At 53.3% G+C, this 14,522-nt stretch overlaps 1 protein-coding gene across 4 annotated transcripts in view; it reads right to left on the bottom strand.

The window, feature by feature from the left end:
• Positions 1-10,899, bottom strand: part of SMOX (spermine oxidase) — a 39,479-nt gene extending 28,580 nt beyond the window's left edge. For 3 of the 4 annotated variants that reach the window (XM_025400184.1, XM_025400186.1, XM_025400188.1), the window contains exon 1: positions 10,670-10,899. The gene's annotated coding sequence lies outside the window, so the exon portion shown is untranslated. Of the gene's footprint in view, positions 1-1,665; positions 1,668-3,832; positions 3,990-10,669 lie in introns of those variants that run through there. The other variant, XM_025400185.1, reaches the window with a different exon arrangement.
• Positions 10,900-14,522: the final 3,623 nt, after the last annotated feature.

Genomic DNA, 14,522 nt, shown 5'->3' with positions numbered 1-14,522 from the left:
GTAATCCTAGCTACTCGGGAGGCTAAGGCAGGAGAATGGCTTGAACCCAGGAGGTGGAGGTTGCAGTGAGCCAAGATCATGCCATTGCACTCCAGCCTGGGCAACAAGAGTAAAACTTTGTCTCAAAAAAAAAAAAAGAAAAAAGAAAAAATCTAATGAAGAAGTCAAGTTCATTGTCTTTCCTTGAGTTACTTTTTAAACTCCGAACCTTTTCAGATTAACTCTCCAGGTTTTGCATTGCGTATGATTTTTTTTTATTATCATTTTCCAAAATAAGAGAGAGAAAAAGGTCCCTGTGTGTTTAACATTTAAAGGCATCATTTAAAAATATTTCCTAAGAATATATGCCCCTTGGTGGTCCTGGGTGTCTCCTGCTTGAGTCATCCTAAAATCCAGCCAACTCAGCCTGCAAGGAGTATCACCACCACCCGCCACAATCAGAGGTGCGGTGGCTGAGTTGGGCTGTCCCGGAGGTCTGGTTATGGGTGGGGAGCAGCTGAAGGTATGAGGACAGGCTCTGAGAGAGCCGTGGGGTTGAGGAAAGGGCATCAAGCCAGATGTCCCAGAACCTGAGTGAGACCCATCATGCCTCACTCAGGCCCCATGAGGCTGTATGGGGAAGACAGGACCCATGTGTCTGCCAGGGCCTGGCACAGAGTTGGCAGGGGTGGCTAGATTCTTTGTTCTGTTTTCTAATAAATTGCAACTCATTCCCAAGTGCTCGTTCTTCTGGCTGTAAGTCACACCTTCCTTAATGCCATCCCTCAAGAAGCAGGTGAAGAAGGGAATCTGGACTAAGGGGTACTGCAATGGCCCCCAGCTAGGCCACCATGCTCCACCAGAACCCAGATGCTTTTCCTCATCCTCCAACCTCCCAGCCCCGGATTTAGAAAGTAGTGGGCTCCTACGTGCTTGAGGAAGAAAGGCAAAGGGGCAAAGGAGGACAAGAGAGTGGAGCTGGGGTTGGGTAGGAAAATCCACTGAGCATGCCCCACCAGGGCCTCCAGGTCAGGTCGGAGGGCCAACGTTGCCTCAGGCACCACCGTATCTCCTCCTGGGTACTATTTAAAATACCACATCCCGGCAGGGCGCGGTAGCTCACGCCTGTAATCCCAGCACTTTGGGAGGCAGAGGCGGACAGATCACGAGGTCAGCAGATCGAGACCATCCTGGCTAATATGATGAAACCCCATCTCTACTAAAAATACAAAAAATTAGCCGGGCATGGTGGCGGGCGCCTGTAGTCCCAGCTACTTGGGAGGCTGAGGCAGGAGAATGGCGTGAACCGGGGAGGCGCCACTGCACTCCAGCCTGGGCAACAGAGTGAGACTCTAAAAAAAAAAAAAAAACAACCACACCCCATCTCCCCAACCTGAGCTGCTGAACAAAGAGCCTCACACTGAAGAGGAAAGGAGGTGTGGTAGAGGCAAGGCAGGGTAGCCTCACTGACTGCCCTGAGAGTCTGAGAATGAGGGTCACGTCTGTAACCTGGCCCCTCCCCAAGCTTCAAGTCCATGAAGGGGCACAGCACCGTCCCCGCCCACAGCCCACCATCACTCACACCCTGCCTCCTTTCTCACTAATGCACTGCTCTGATCACATCACTGCCCTGCTCAAAACCTTCTGTGGGCTGCCACAGCCCAGTGAACCAAGGCAGTCCCTGACGCCTCCTCCCTGCCCGCAGGCCGCCTGTCTCCTACACACACCCACCAGGATCCTCTGACTCTCAGACCCAAACCTGTGACTTCTCATCCTGTCCAGATCTCCCCACCCCACTGGCCATTCCTCCAGGAAGCCAGTCCTGCTAGCTACTTGCACCCTCACTCTTCTCCTCTGCAGGCTGCTCTGGTCTAACCAGGACCCCACCCTAAGCCTTGTGCTGCTTTCTGCTGGTTCTTGCCTTCTTCCCTCATGTCCACGATGACAGGACCCTCCCCAGGGTCCCTCCTCCAGCCATGTCAATCACAGTAGTAAGAGCAGCCAACCGGTATTAGAGTGTCACAACAACCCAGCCACCCTAGGAGGGAGGAAATATTAGCCTCCTGGTACAAATGAGGGAACAGAGGCACAGAGAGGCTTAGCTTCTTGTTCAGAGTTCACAACCCTGCTGTGTTAAGCTCTGAGATGAAAGGCTGGGGAGAACTTGCAGAGCGAGGAGATGCCCAGGAGGTATAAGGAAAAGGCCCTCTCAGAATCCAGAAGACAGCCGGGCTGGCTCACATCTGTAATCCTAGCACTTTGGGAGGTCAAGGCGAGAAGACTGCCTGAGGTCAGGAGTTTCAGACCAGCCTGGCCAACACAGTGAAACCCCGTCTCTACTAAAAGCACAAAAATTAACCGGGCATGGTGGTGAGTGCCTGTAATCCCAGCTACTCAGGAGGCTGAGGCAAGATAATTGCTTGCACCCAGGAGGTGGAGGTTGCAGTGAGCCGAGATTACGCCACTGCACTCCAGCCTGGGCGACAGAGTGAGCCTCCATCTCAAAAAAAAGAAAAAGAATCCAGAAGACCCAGGCCCAGCTACCTGGGGATCCCAGGCACCAGACAGGTCCTTCCAGATCCTTCCTCACTTACCCAGTGAGGCAGAGCCATTGCCAAAAGAACCCAGGGCTGGCTCTCAGCCCAGAAATACCAGGGAGAAAAGGAAGGATGGCGGGGAGCTTCCTGGTAGAGGTGGGACAGGCACATCTGAGGGCCCTGGTCAGTTGAGGTCCCCACAGGCACTGGCAGGGAGGTAGCAGTCACTACACCCAAAGGAAGGTGGGGAGGCAGACATGGAGGGCAAAGATTTACAGAGATGAAGAAACTGAGGCCTCAGAGGGGAGCCTGGCATCTCTCTCTCTCTGCAGTGCTCTTTTCTTCTACTGATTGTCCAAATGTGCCCATCCCACCAAGTCCACCTCTACCAGGAAGTCCACCTGTGCTACCACGTTCATGGCCTTCCAGTGAGCAGCATCTTTCCACATCAGCTCCTCCCAGCAGGTGTTTTCCTGGTGGGTGGGACATTATTGGCAGTCGTTTAAAAAAAGATTTCCATGGTCAGATCAGGCTGGGAAACACTCAACAGTTTCTTTTCTACAGGACTTGTCAGGGCCTTTAATTCTCTTAAACGTATTCTGAACCTCCCATAGGGTAGTGGAGTGAATTTGCCAGTTTCTATCCTTATTTGTCCCCTGAACCCTTGAGACTGCCCAGAACAGTCTTTGAGAAATGTTATCCCCTCCCATCCCGCAGGACAGCCTGGCCCAGGGGCAGGGATCAAAGTGGGGTGTGATTGGCTTGGCCTTGCCCTCCTTTGAGGAGGCGTGTGTGGGATACCTGGGGAGCTCAGACTGAGAGCCAGTCAACCCCTACCCTGCCAGCCCCTCATGGCACTGCCCAGGGCAGCTGAACCTTTGCCCTTTGTGTCTGCCCTCTGCACCTTCCTTTAGGTGTGGTGACTGCTACCCCCCTGCTAGCATCTGGGGGGACTCAACCGACCAGTGTCCTCAGATACCCACCGCAGGCCATTTAGAGTCTGAGGTGCAAGGGGCCTTGGGAGAGCCCCAAAGCAACCTGGTTTCTTGCAAGCAAATTGCTAATTCGACCCCATGTAAGTCTTAATGTTAACTTTAATACTTAAGATTAAACTAAAATGTGTTAAGCTGACTCTCTGGGAAGATGCAATGCCCCACCCAACAAACCCTGTGATAACCCCCCAAGGAGGGACCTGAACCCCTCAGTTTACAGATGAGGAGACTGACACCTCAGAGAGGAGCAGACACTTGCCTGTAGTGGCCCAGCCAGGGCAGAGCAGAGAGAAGCATCCAGGCCCCCGCTACTCCCATGTATACCGCAGAGGTGGCCAGAGTGGGATAAGATCCCCCAACAGCAGCTCACGTAACCATCAGGCAACAAGGACTTGGGTCAGGGTGACGGGCACTGCACATACTGGGGTGATGGCCCGGCAGCTGGGGAGACTACGGTCTTTTATGAGGACACGTCACAACTGGAGCTAGAGGGCTGGATCAGCTGTTTCCCCAATCTCTCCGCCCTGCCCTGGCTGGAGGAAGGCTGCTCACTCCAGATTGGTTGCCCGCAGTGCCAGGCTCAGCTGTGGGGAGAGATAAGGTGCCCTCCATGCTGTCTGCATGTCACCCTGCCCTGGGATACAGTCACTCAAGGTACCCACTCATAGTCTTGGGAGCTCCTTACAGTTAGGGGCCCTGGAAATCAGACCTATGTTCCTGGCCTATGACCCAAGCACCTGGAGGCCCTCACACAGCTCCAGCTCCCAGCAGAGCCCCTGCATCTCACATCTTCTACAGTGCCCTCTGTCCTGCCCCCAGCCCACCTACACCACCCCCACCCCCTACACCGGCAGCTCCCTACACATCCTGAAACACAGGAGCCGCAGGAGCCAAGGTGGTTCCCTTTACCTGTTCCACCCACCTGAACTGCACTCATCCCTCAAGACTGCAGTCTAAATCCTTGCTATACAAAGCGCGCTCCATGGAGCAGCAGCACTGCACTGCCAAGGAGCTTATTAAAAATGCAGTCTCAGGCGGGGCGCAGCGGCTCTCGCCTGTAATCCCAGCACTTTGGGAGACTGAGGCAGGCGGATCACTTGAAGCCAGGAGTTCGAGCCCAGCCTGACCAACATGGTGAAACCCTGTCTCTACTAAAGATGGTGGTGGGCACCTGTAATCCCAGCTACTCAGAAGGCTGAGGCAGGAGAATCATTTGAACCCAGGAGGCGAAGGTTGCAGTGAGCCGAGATCCTGTCATTGCACTCCAGCTTGGACAACAGAGCAAGACACCATCTCAAAAAAAAAAAAAGAAAGAAAGAAAGAAATGCAGAGTCACAGGCCTCACCCCAGACCTGCTGAATCAGACAGGACAGACCTGCATTTTAACAAGCTGCCTAGGTGATCTATGTGCATTCGAGTCTGAAAAGCACTTTTATAGACCACTGCTCTAATCAGGTAATTGCCCCCATGCCCTATAACCTTCAAAGGCTCCCCAGGGCCTACTGAATCAAGGCCAGACTCAGCAGCTTGGCAGCCAAGGCCTTTCCCAACCTGGCTTCAAACCACTCTAGGCCTGGCTTCAACCCACTTCTCCTCCACCTTAGGAATGCCATCCCCTCCTCTGTCAGCCAAAGCCGCCCAAGATTTCAGAACCCTCCCAAAGCACCACCTCCTCTGGGAGGAGGACCTCATTGTATCACACCTGGCATGGCTCACGTTTATTTCCTGGAGAGCAGGAACCATGTCCTGTGTTCCCAAAGGCTCTGAACACCAGGCTGGGGCACAGGAGATGCCAGGTGCTAACCACAGCTAACAAGGCCCAGTGACTACTTGTCAGGAAGTCCACCTCAGCTCTAGCCTGTCCACCTCAGGCTCAGCCACAGCCTTCACTGCAACTCAGCAGACAAGGACTTGGGCATCGTGGACAGGCCTCCTCCATGCTCCCCTGCCAGAGAAGGGAGCCCTTCCTGACAACCATGAAGGCTGGTGAGCTTCCGACAGCAATGTTTTCCCTGTGCCTCAGTTTCCACGAACCCTGCCTCCCTGTCTTCCTAGGAGGCTGGCAGGATCTGTCCAGATAGATGAGCAGATCCCCTCAACTCTGGGGCTCAGAATTCGGAGAAAACAGACCCCATCCCTGTGTGGTCAGCAAACCGTTCCTCAGCCAGCCAGTCAGGTCCTTGGGAGGCCAGGTCACCTGCCCAGAGCCATCCTCATGCCAAACAGGAAAGCCTCCCAGGGCAGAGCTGTCACACCCTCCTCCCCCCTTCCTGGCCCAGTTCCTCAGCCTGGCATCCCAGGGGAAGCCTTTCCTCCTTTCAGAGTCTACAAGGAGAAGGCACTCAAGCATGTGACCTCCAGGGAGCAAAGAAAAAAAGTCCCTCTAATCCCATTTTACAGGCAGATGACAAGGGCAATGCTAAACCCAGAAGGGTGACATTCTAATGATGGCATCTCAGGCAGAAAGCAGTAGCTGAACCAGAAGCAGTAGACCTTCCCAGCACCCCAAAATCACAGTGCACGTGATGCCCCACCCATTGGTCTGGGTCCGGAGCCCCTCCTGGAAGAAAAAGCGGGGCATGAAGCAGAAAAATTCGGTTACCCACTCCAAGTGAGGATCCCTTCTACCTTAAAGGGTGTAACTTCTTTCCCACCTCCCCAGCCCCCAAGGCCAGGCACCTCTGGGAGGCAGGAAAAGCCTCTTCTTAGGAAGCCCTTGGCTGACACATAACTGAGAGGCATGAGAGAAGTAGCAGAGTGTACTGATTTTGAACATGGATTCTGGAGTCAAGTTGCTTAGATTCAATCCTCACTTTGTCATTATTTAGTTGTATGACTATGACTCAGTCTTCCCATCTGTAAAATGGGAATAAGACCTACCTTATAGAGCCTTTAAGAGGATTAAAGGAGTTAACATTTGCAAAGTCCTTAGAACAATGCAGGGCATCCAGTGAATATGCCAGGGCCCTGCCCTGCCTCTTGACCTCTGCTTGATTCCTCCCACCCAGGATGCCCTCCTCATCCCCACCTATCCCAGCTCAAGGCCTTTCCTAGGCATGCCAGCCCGATCCCAGATCTGGACCACTGCCCCTAGTTCTAGCACCCACGTCGTGGTGTTACCTTGGTCCACCCCTGTCCCCTGTCCAGGGCCCAGCTCCCCTCTGTCCCAGATCTGAGGTCCCCTAGCTCTCAGCCTTCCATTCTGAGAGTACCAGCCACACAATTTAACACTCAACTGGCTCCTCTGTGCAAACAGGAAAGCTGTGGATAGAAAGGCAAGAGTCTAGAGAGAGACCACCCAGGGCTAGGCACCCAGCAGTCCCCCAAGAGAGTGGGCTGAAATCAATTCCTGGCTGCCCAGGCTGCCCACATCTTTTGAGCTAGAGAATCTCCCTCCCACCCAACATGCACACATATCCTTCTGCTGACCCAGCCTGGATTTCTACCAAAGAAAGCAAAGGAAATCATTTACCCCAACCACAGTGACACGCACAGACTCACATCCCACCGGCTGCCCTCGACATACAGGCCTGCTCTCGAGCCACCCGTACCTTCTCCACTTCCCTTTTTCACATCCCATTGGCGCCCTTAGATTCTTGCAGCAATCTGCACAATTGCTTTTGTGGAAAAAAAATTAAAATCCTCAGGGTCACTTGAAGTTTAAAGGGGGCTCCTGTGCTCACTGCAATACCCACCTGTCTGCCCAACCCAGCCCCAATCTGCCCACCTGGCTTCAGATTTCCTGGGCATCAGCTATATGCCAGGCACTGTGCTAGATGCTCCAGATACAGCACTGGTCCTTTCAGTCAAGGTTCCGGCCCTTAAGAAGCCAGATAAGTCAAATATACAAACAACTGTAACAAATGGTTGTGAACTGTGATAAATATAATATAGAAAGTAAGTCAGGTGCTATGATGAATTATGGGGGACTTCCCAAGACTGGGAAGGCATTTGAGGAAGGTATAATTAAGTGAAGACCTTAAAAATAAGAAGGAGAAAAGCCAGGCCAGTAAAGGGCACTGGAAAAACACTCGTGGCAGGAAAGATAGCACAAGCAAAGGCCCTGGGGCAGGAGAGAGCTTAGGGTGTCCAAAGGGCAGAAATGATTCAGATGTGTCTGTCAGGGAGAATGCAGAGGAGACAGTGGTCAAGATAAGGCTGGGGAGGTCAGCTGTGGCCAGAATGGGGAGGGTCTGGTAGGCTGAGGGAAAGCTTTGAGATTTTAATCAAGTGTGATAGGGAGCTATCAAGAATTTTAGAGAAATGAGATGGTCCCATCAACAGTTTCTATATCATTCTTGCTGCTCTACTAAAATATATCAGAAGAGGGCAAGTGCAGACCTGGGGAGAGGGTTAGGTGGCTTGGCTTGGCTTGGGGCAGGTAGCCTGGGGCTGTAACAGTGGAGTCAGAGCACAGAGGGCAGGCCTGAGATCAATTTTGTGAAAAGAACCAAAAGGACTTGCTCTTGGTGGAGTTGTGCCCCTGGTTTCCCATCTTCCTTCCTTCCTTCCTTCCTTTCTCCCTCCCTCCCTCCCTGGTTTCCCATCTTCCTTCCTTCCTTCCTTCCTTCCTTCCTTCCTTCCTTCCTTCCTCCCTCCCTCCCTCCCTCCCTGGTTTCCCATCTTCCTTCTTTCCTTCCTTCCTTCCTCCCTCCCTCCGTCCCTCCCTTCCTTCCTTTCTTTCTTTCTTGACTGAGATGGAGCTTCACTTTTGTTGCCCAGGCTGGAGAGCGATGGCGCGATCTCGGCTCACGGCAACCTCCGCCTCCCGGGTTCAAGCAATTCCCAGCCTCAGCCTCCTGAGTAGCTGGGATTACAGGCATGTGCCACCATGCCCAGCTAATTTTGTATTTTTAGTAGAGACGGGGTTTCTCCACGTTGGTCAGGCTGGTCTTGAACTCCCGACCTCAGGTGATCCACCTGCCTTGGCCTCCCAAAGTGCTGGGATTACAGGCGTGAGCCACCACACCCGGCTAGGTTTCCCATCTTTAAAAGTGAGTAGATGGGCCAGGAGCAATGGCTCATGCCTGTAATCCCAGCACTTTGGGAGGCCAAGACGGGTGGATCACCTGAGGTCAGGAGTTTGAGACCAGCCTGGGCAACATGGTGAAACCCCATCTCTACTAAAAATATAAAAATTAGCCGGGCGTGGTGGCGCATGCCTGTAATCCCAGCTACTTGGGAGGCTGAGGCAGGAGAATCACTTGAACCCAGGAGGCGGAGGTTGCAGTGAGCCGAGATCACGTCATCGCACTCCGGCCTGGGCGAAAACAGCAAAACTCCGTCTCAAAAAATAAAAATAAGAATAAAAAAAGTGAGTAGATGATGGGTCATTCACTGAGATGGGAAGGCCTGGGGAGTGCCATCAGGGTTCTATTTTCATCCGTATTAAGTTTTTTGTCACCCAGGACGTCAAAAATCATCAGATGGGGGTTAGGTAGAGAGGCTGGGGTTGGAGATAAAATCTGCTATTTAAAACTATCAGAATGATGTACATTTAAGATCTGTATGTTTGCAAATTGATGCTTGATTTTTAAAATCATAAGAAAGAATGAAACGGGGAAGAGTTTGTAAATAGACCGGGGAGAGAAGCAGCTATGGACAGAGCCCTGGGGCCCTCCAACATTTGGAGCTGAGTGAAGGAGTTGTCTGAAAAGAAGTCTAAGAAAAACGGCAGCCAAGGAGGGAAGAAAACCAGGAGAAGCCAAGGGAGGATACTGGTTCTTGAAGGAGAGTGTTCAAGGAGACCAGGAGAGGTGGAAGAAGACTTGCTTGTGGGGGCGTGGAGCTCACTGGAGAGCTTGGCTGAGGCTGTTTCAGTGAAGGGGTGGGACTGAAGTCAGGGCAAGCCAGCTAAAGAACGGAAGAGCTGTGCTCCGAAGAAGCGAGTGCAGAAGGCTCTCCAGAGAAGTTTTGCTGTGAAGGGAAAAAGGTCTGAAGCTGGAGGGAATGAGGAAATAAGGCAAAAAGGGGGCTACAAAATTGGAGAGACAGGGTGCCAAAGCATATTTCTCATAAAGCTGTGGACGATCCAGGGGGAAAGAAGCCACTTCTAACACCGGAGAGAGCGGGGGTAACTGCAGAAAGGGGGACAGGGAGAGGACCTTGGAGCCCAAGCGGAGGCAAGGCCAGCGGCAGGAATTGGGATGCTTTCTCCGCCTAACAAGAGGCAAGGGGGCAGAGGTGGCCGAATGCAGATGTGGGGGCTTCACCGCACACACTTTCGGATGCATGGCACCCCGGCCCGCGCCGCTCCCGGTAACCCCAGGGCACCTACTGCTGGCTCCAATCATGGCCAACTTGCCCCCCACAGATTGGTACGTGATATGCCACCAACAGCAATGTTCTGCAAACAACCTGTGGGCACCTCTCACTATACATGCCAGGAACTGCGCGTATCTCATCGGGCCAAGCCCCCTGGCTCAAGCGCCGCGGGCCCCTCAACTGCTCTAAAGGAGCCCTCGTCCCTACCCCAGGGCAGTGGCTTCCCTCAGCCCCTCCCCCAAAGTGAGCCGTCCAACACACCCGAACCCTTTGCGAGCCCGGCTCCCGCCAAGCCCGGGGCATCCCGTAAGCCCCTAGTTGGCCCTTAGGAGAAAGCAGCTCCTCACCCTGCCCGGGGCCCCAAAGGGACCACCCGGACGCCCGGAGCCCAGAGCGGTCAGCACAGCCTCTCCTGGCGTTCGGGCCATCACTCGGGAGCCTTCTGTCCTCTCCCCGGTGCCCACCCTCCCGGCAGCCCGAGTCGTCGCGGGGCGTCCGCGCCCGGCTTTGTCTGCGCCCACGGGGCGCGCCTGCCGGGCACCCGGGACGCTCCCCTCCCGCACGCAGCTCGGGGGTCCGTCGGGCACTCTACCCCCGGCGCCCTGCCCGGGCCGCGCAGCCCTAGCGCCGGGATCACCGCCACCCCGGCCCACACCACTGCTTTCCACCGCGGGAGCCAGGGGGGCGCGGCGCCCCCCGCTCCCCGCAAGCCTCCCGGAACGCCCCGCACCCCCGCCCGAGCGCCCGAGCGCCGCGCTGGCCGCCCAAGCCCCGCGCCGGCGGAGCCCTCGGGGACCGCTCTGGGCCCCTCACCCTCTCGCTGCGGCCGCAGCCCCTGCCTGCGCCCGAGGGAAGCTGAGAGCCGGGGCCCGGGGCCGGAGAGCGGGCGCACCGTACCTTTCCCTGCTGAGCCGGGGAAGTAAGTCTGCGGAGAGCGGCGCACCGGTCTCGGCCTCCTCCTTCTCTCCTCCTCCGCCAGCCGCCTGGCTTCCTCCTCCAGCCGCCGCCGGGACCGTAGGGGCCCGAGCCAGCCGCCGCGGCCTGTGTGGGGCCCCGCTCCGCCTCGCGTCCCCTACCCACCCCGCTCCGGCCCGGCCCTCCGTTCCGCCTCTGGGCGGGGACGCGCCGAGCTCCTCCCCGGGCCCGCCCCGCCGGGAGCCGGGAGCCGGGAGCCGGGAAGCTGGAAGCCGCTGAAGCCGGAGACTGCTGGATTCCTGCCTCGGAAACCCAGGTCCCGCGCCCAAATCTGGGCCCGCACCTCCTCCCTCCCTATCAGGGGTCCCCCCTCCCGCAGGGGACCCACCGCAGGACAGGCAGCGACGTGTAGCATAGGGCGGCGGCAGAGGTCCAGAAGCCAGGAGGGTAGAGGTGGCCCTGGAGAAATGGGGTTTGATGCTCCCCTCCAAGAGGGAACCGCTTGGGGACAGGCTTCAGGACTGGGGCAAGTGAATTTCAGGTGAAGTTTCCTCTCAGCAGAAAAGGCCTTGTCATTGCCCAAGCTGTTCCGTCCCCTGGAAGCCTCTTCTCCCCACCCCACCCCACAAATCCCTATGCCCTCTTGGGGTTAAATGTCAGTCTACATGTCACACCCTCCTCTGTGAATCCTCCTGGGTCACCGAGGAGAGCGGAATATTTGTTAGCTCTCAGAATTGTATCTCCTGGATTTGAATTCTGCCCCTAGGTAGCCTTAGGTAAACTACTTAATCTCTTTGCTTCAGTTTCTTCATTTGTAGAATAGGGTTAATAAATAGTACCTACTTCAAAGAGTTTATTAAATAAGGCCGGGCACGGTGGCTCATGCCTGTAATCCCCGCATTTTGGGAGGCCGAGGCAGGTGGATCTCCTGAGGTCAGGAGTTCAAGACCAGCCTGACCAATATGGTGAAACCCCGTTTCTACTAAAAATACAGAAATTAGCCGGGCGTAGTCGGGGGCTACCCGGAAGGCTGAAATAGGAAAATCACTTGGACCCGGGAGGCGGAGGTTGCAGTGAGCCAAGATCACACCACTACACTCTAGCCTGTGTGACAGAGCAAGACACCATCTCAAAAAATAAAAAATAAAAAATAGTTTGTTAAATAAAAATATTAATATGGACTTGATGGATTACAAATGATGGGAAACTATGCAAATTGGCTTGGTGTAAGCAGACAGGTAATTTATATGCTCACATAAAAGGTGGTCTGACTGATTCAGGTACCAAGAAGCACAAAATACATCAGGATTTGGTCTTCCTTCCCCTGTCTTTCATCTCTGTTCTTTGCAGTAGGAAGTTGGCTTCCAGCTGCTCTAGGCTCCATCCTCTCAGCCCAAGTCCTCATTTATTTCAGCAAAAAGCCAAGGTGACACCTAGTTGCCTTGGACTGGTTCACATATCATTCCAAACTAATCACTGAGGTTCTGATATTCAGATTAGTTGGGTCTGAGTCACACATGCATCCCTAGAGTCAATTCATCCTAATTCATGTGGATGGAGAGTGAGGAAAGGTGATTTCAGGGCCCTGTTTACCTTTAGAAGGTGAACGGACCCAGAGCTGTGTGCCAAGAACACATTAAGTTCCCAAAAAGTATTGGGCATGGTTGAAGACCTTCATTACATTTCAGGGATGCCAGTACCTTTTGAACATCTTTGTATGTTAGGGGACCTTTCCAACCCCTCCCCACATGCCAAAGCCAGAAACACTCTTTCCCAGTCTCCTTTGCAGCTGAAGTGCTGGCAGTACCCAGGCCCTGCCAACAAGATGCACCCCTGAAAATTAGTGTATAGAAGTGAGCAATGCTGGGAACATCAAATAGAATGTATCTTTAAAAATAAAAATAAAAAAGAAGAGAAGCAAGCAATGTGAGGAGACAGGAGTCACCCAGAATCCATCGGGAGGAGGGTGGCAAGGATGGCACTGGAGGCTTTAAGGGCAGCAGTGGCAGAGATGCTGGAGTACTTGCCCCACTGAACTGAAGATGCACATCTCAGTTGCCCATTGCTACATAACAAGCTGCCCCAAATGTAGTGGTTTAAAACAACTTTTTTTTTTCTTTTTGAGTCAGAATCTCACTCTGTTGTCCAGGCTGCATGCAGTGGCGCAATCTTGGCTCACTGCAACCTCCACCTCCTGGGTTCAAGTGATCCTCCTGCCTCAGCCTCCCAAGTAGCTGAGATTAAACCCAGCTAATTTTTTTGTATTTTTAGTAGAGATGGAGTTTCACCATGTTGGTCAGGCTGATCTTGAACTCCTGACCTCAGGTGATCCACCCGCCTCGGCCTCCCAGGCGTGAGCCACCGTGCCCAGCTGAATGATTTCTTATTTCTCACTATTTGGGGGGTTTGCTGGACTCAGTTGGACAGTTCTGCTGCATGTGATGTTGACTGGGGACATTAGCTAGAAGCTTGACTGAAGCTGGAACAATCAAAATGGCCTGTTTCTCCATGGGACCTCTCCAGCAGGATAGCCTAAACTTCCTTAGCATGTGGTGGTTTGGCTTCCCAGAGGGTGAATATGGAAGCAACCAAACATCTTAAGACCTAGACTCAGAACTGCCAAGTCATGATTTCTACCACATTCTATGGCTGAAGAAAGTCATAAGGCCAGCCCATATTCAAGGGAAGGATAAATCAACTCCACCTCTTGAAGGAAAGAGTGGAGTGTTGTACTCATTTGCTAGGGCTGCCATTACAAAATGCCACAGACTAGGGGACTTAAACAACTGAAATTTAGTTTCTCGCCATTCTAGAGGGCATTAATCCAAGATCAAAGTGTAGGTGGGTTCCCTCTAGAAGGGAGAATCTGTTCCAGCCTCTCTCCTATCTTCTGGTAGTTCTCTGGCACTCTGGTGTTCATTGGCTTCACCTCCATGTCTGCCATCACCTTCCCATGAGCTCTCTCTCAAATCTCCTCTTTTTTTTTTGTTTTGTTTCGTTTTGTTTTGTTCTGTTTTGGGTTGTTTTGTTTTGTTTTTTGAGACGGAGTCTCGCTCTGTTGCCCAGGCTGGAGTGCAGTGGCAGGATCTTGGCTCACTCCAACATCCACCTCCCAGGTTCAAGTGATTCTTCCGCCTCAGCCTCCTGAGTAGCTGGGATTACAGGCTTGTGCCACCACGCCTGGCTAATTTTTGTATTTTTAGTAGAGATGGAGTTTCACCATATTGGCCAGGCTGGTCTCAAACTCCTGACCTCGTGTCTCAGCCTCCAAAAGTGCTGGGATTACAGGCGTGAGCCACTGTGCCCAGCTCAAATCTCCTCTTCTTATAAGGACACCAGTCACATTGGATTAGGGCCCAACCTAATGACCTCATTTAACTTGATTACCTCTGTAAAAACCCCAGGGACTCAAAAACAAACCATTTATCCTCTGCTCTCACACCCCAACAATCAATACAGAACACTTCTGTGACCAAATGTGGGAGATTGCTCCCCAATAAGTAAGCAAGCAATTCTGCAGCAGACACCAGCTGGGCAATTTCTTTTTCTTTCTTTCTCTTTTTTTTTTTTTTTTTTTTTGATTTTTTTATTTTAGACAGAATTTCACTCTTGTTGCCCAGGTTGGAGTGCAATGGCGCAATCTTGGCTCACCGCAACCTCTGCCTCCCAGGTTCAAGCGATTCTCCTGCCTCAGCCTCCCAAGTAGCTGAGATTACAGGTGCCCGCCACCACACCCGGCTCATTTTGTATTTTTAGTAGAGACGGGGTTTCTCCATGTTGGTCAGGCTGGTCTCAAACTCCTGACCTGAGGTAATCTGCCTGCCTCAGCCTCCCA

This window comes from Theropithecus gelada, chromosome 10 (genome assembly GCF_003255815.1).
Source record: "Theropithecus gelada isolate Dixy chromosome 10, Tgel_1.0, whole genome shotgun sequence".
NCBI classification, from domain to species: Eukaryota; Metazoa; Chordata; class Mammalia; order Primates; family Cercopithecidae; genus Theropithecus; species Theropithecus gelada.
The sequence above is the reverse complement of the archived record's forward strand: the minus strand, read 5'-3'. Positions and strand labels throughout refer to the sequence as shown.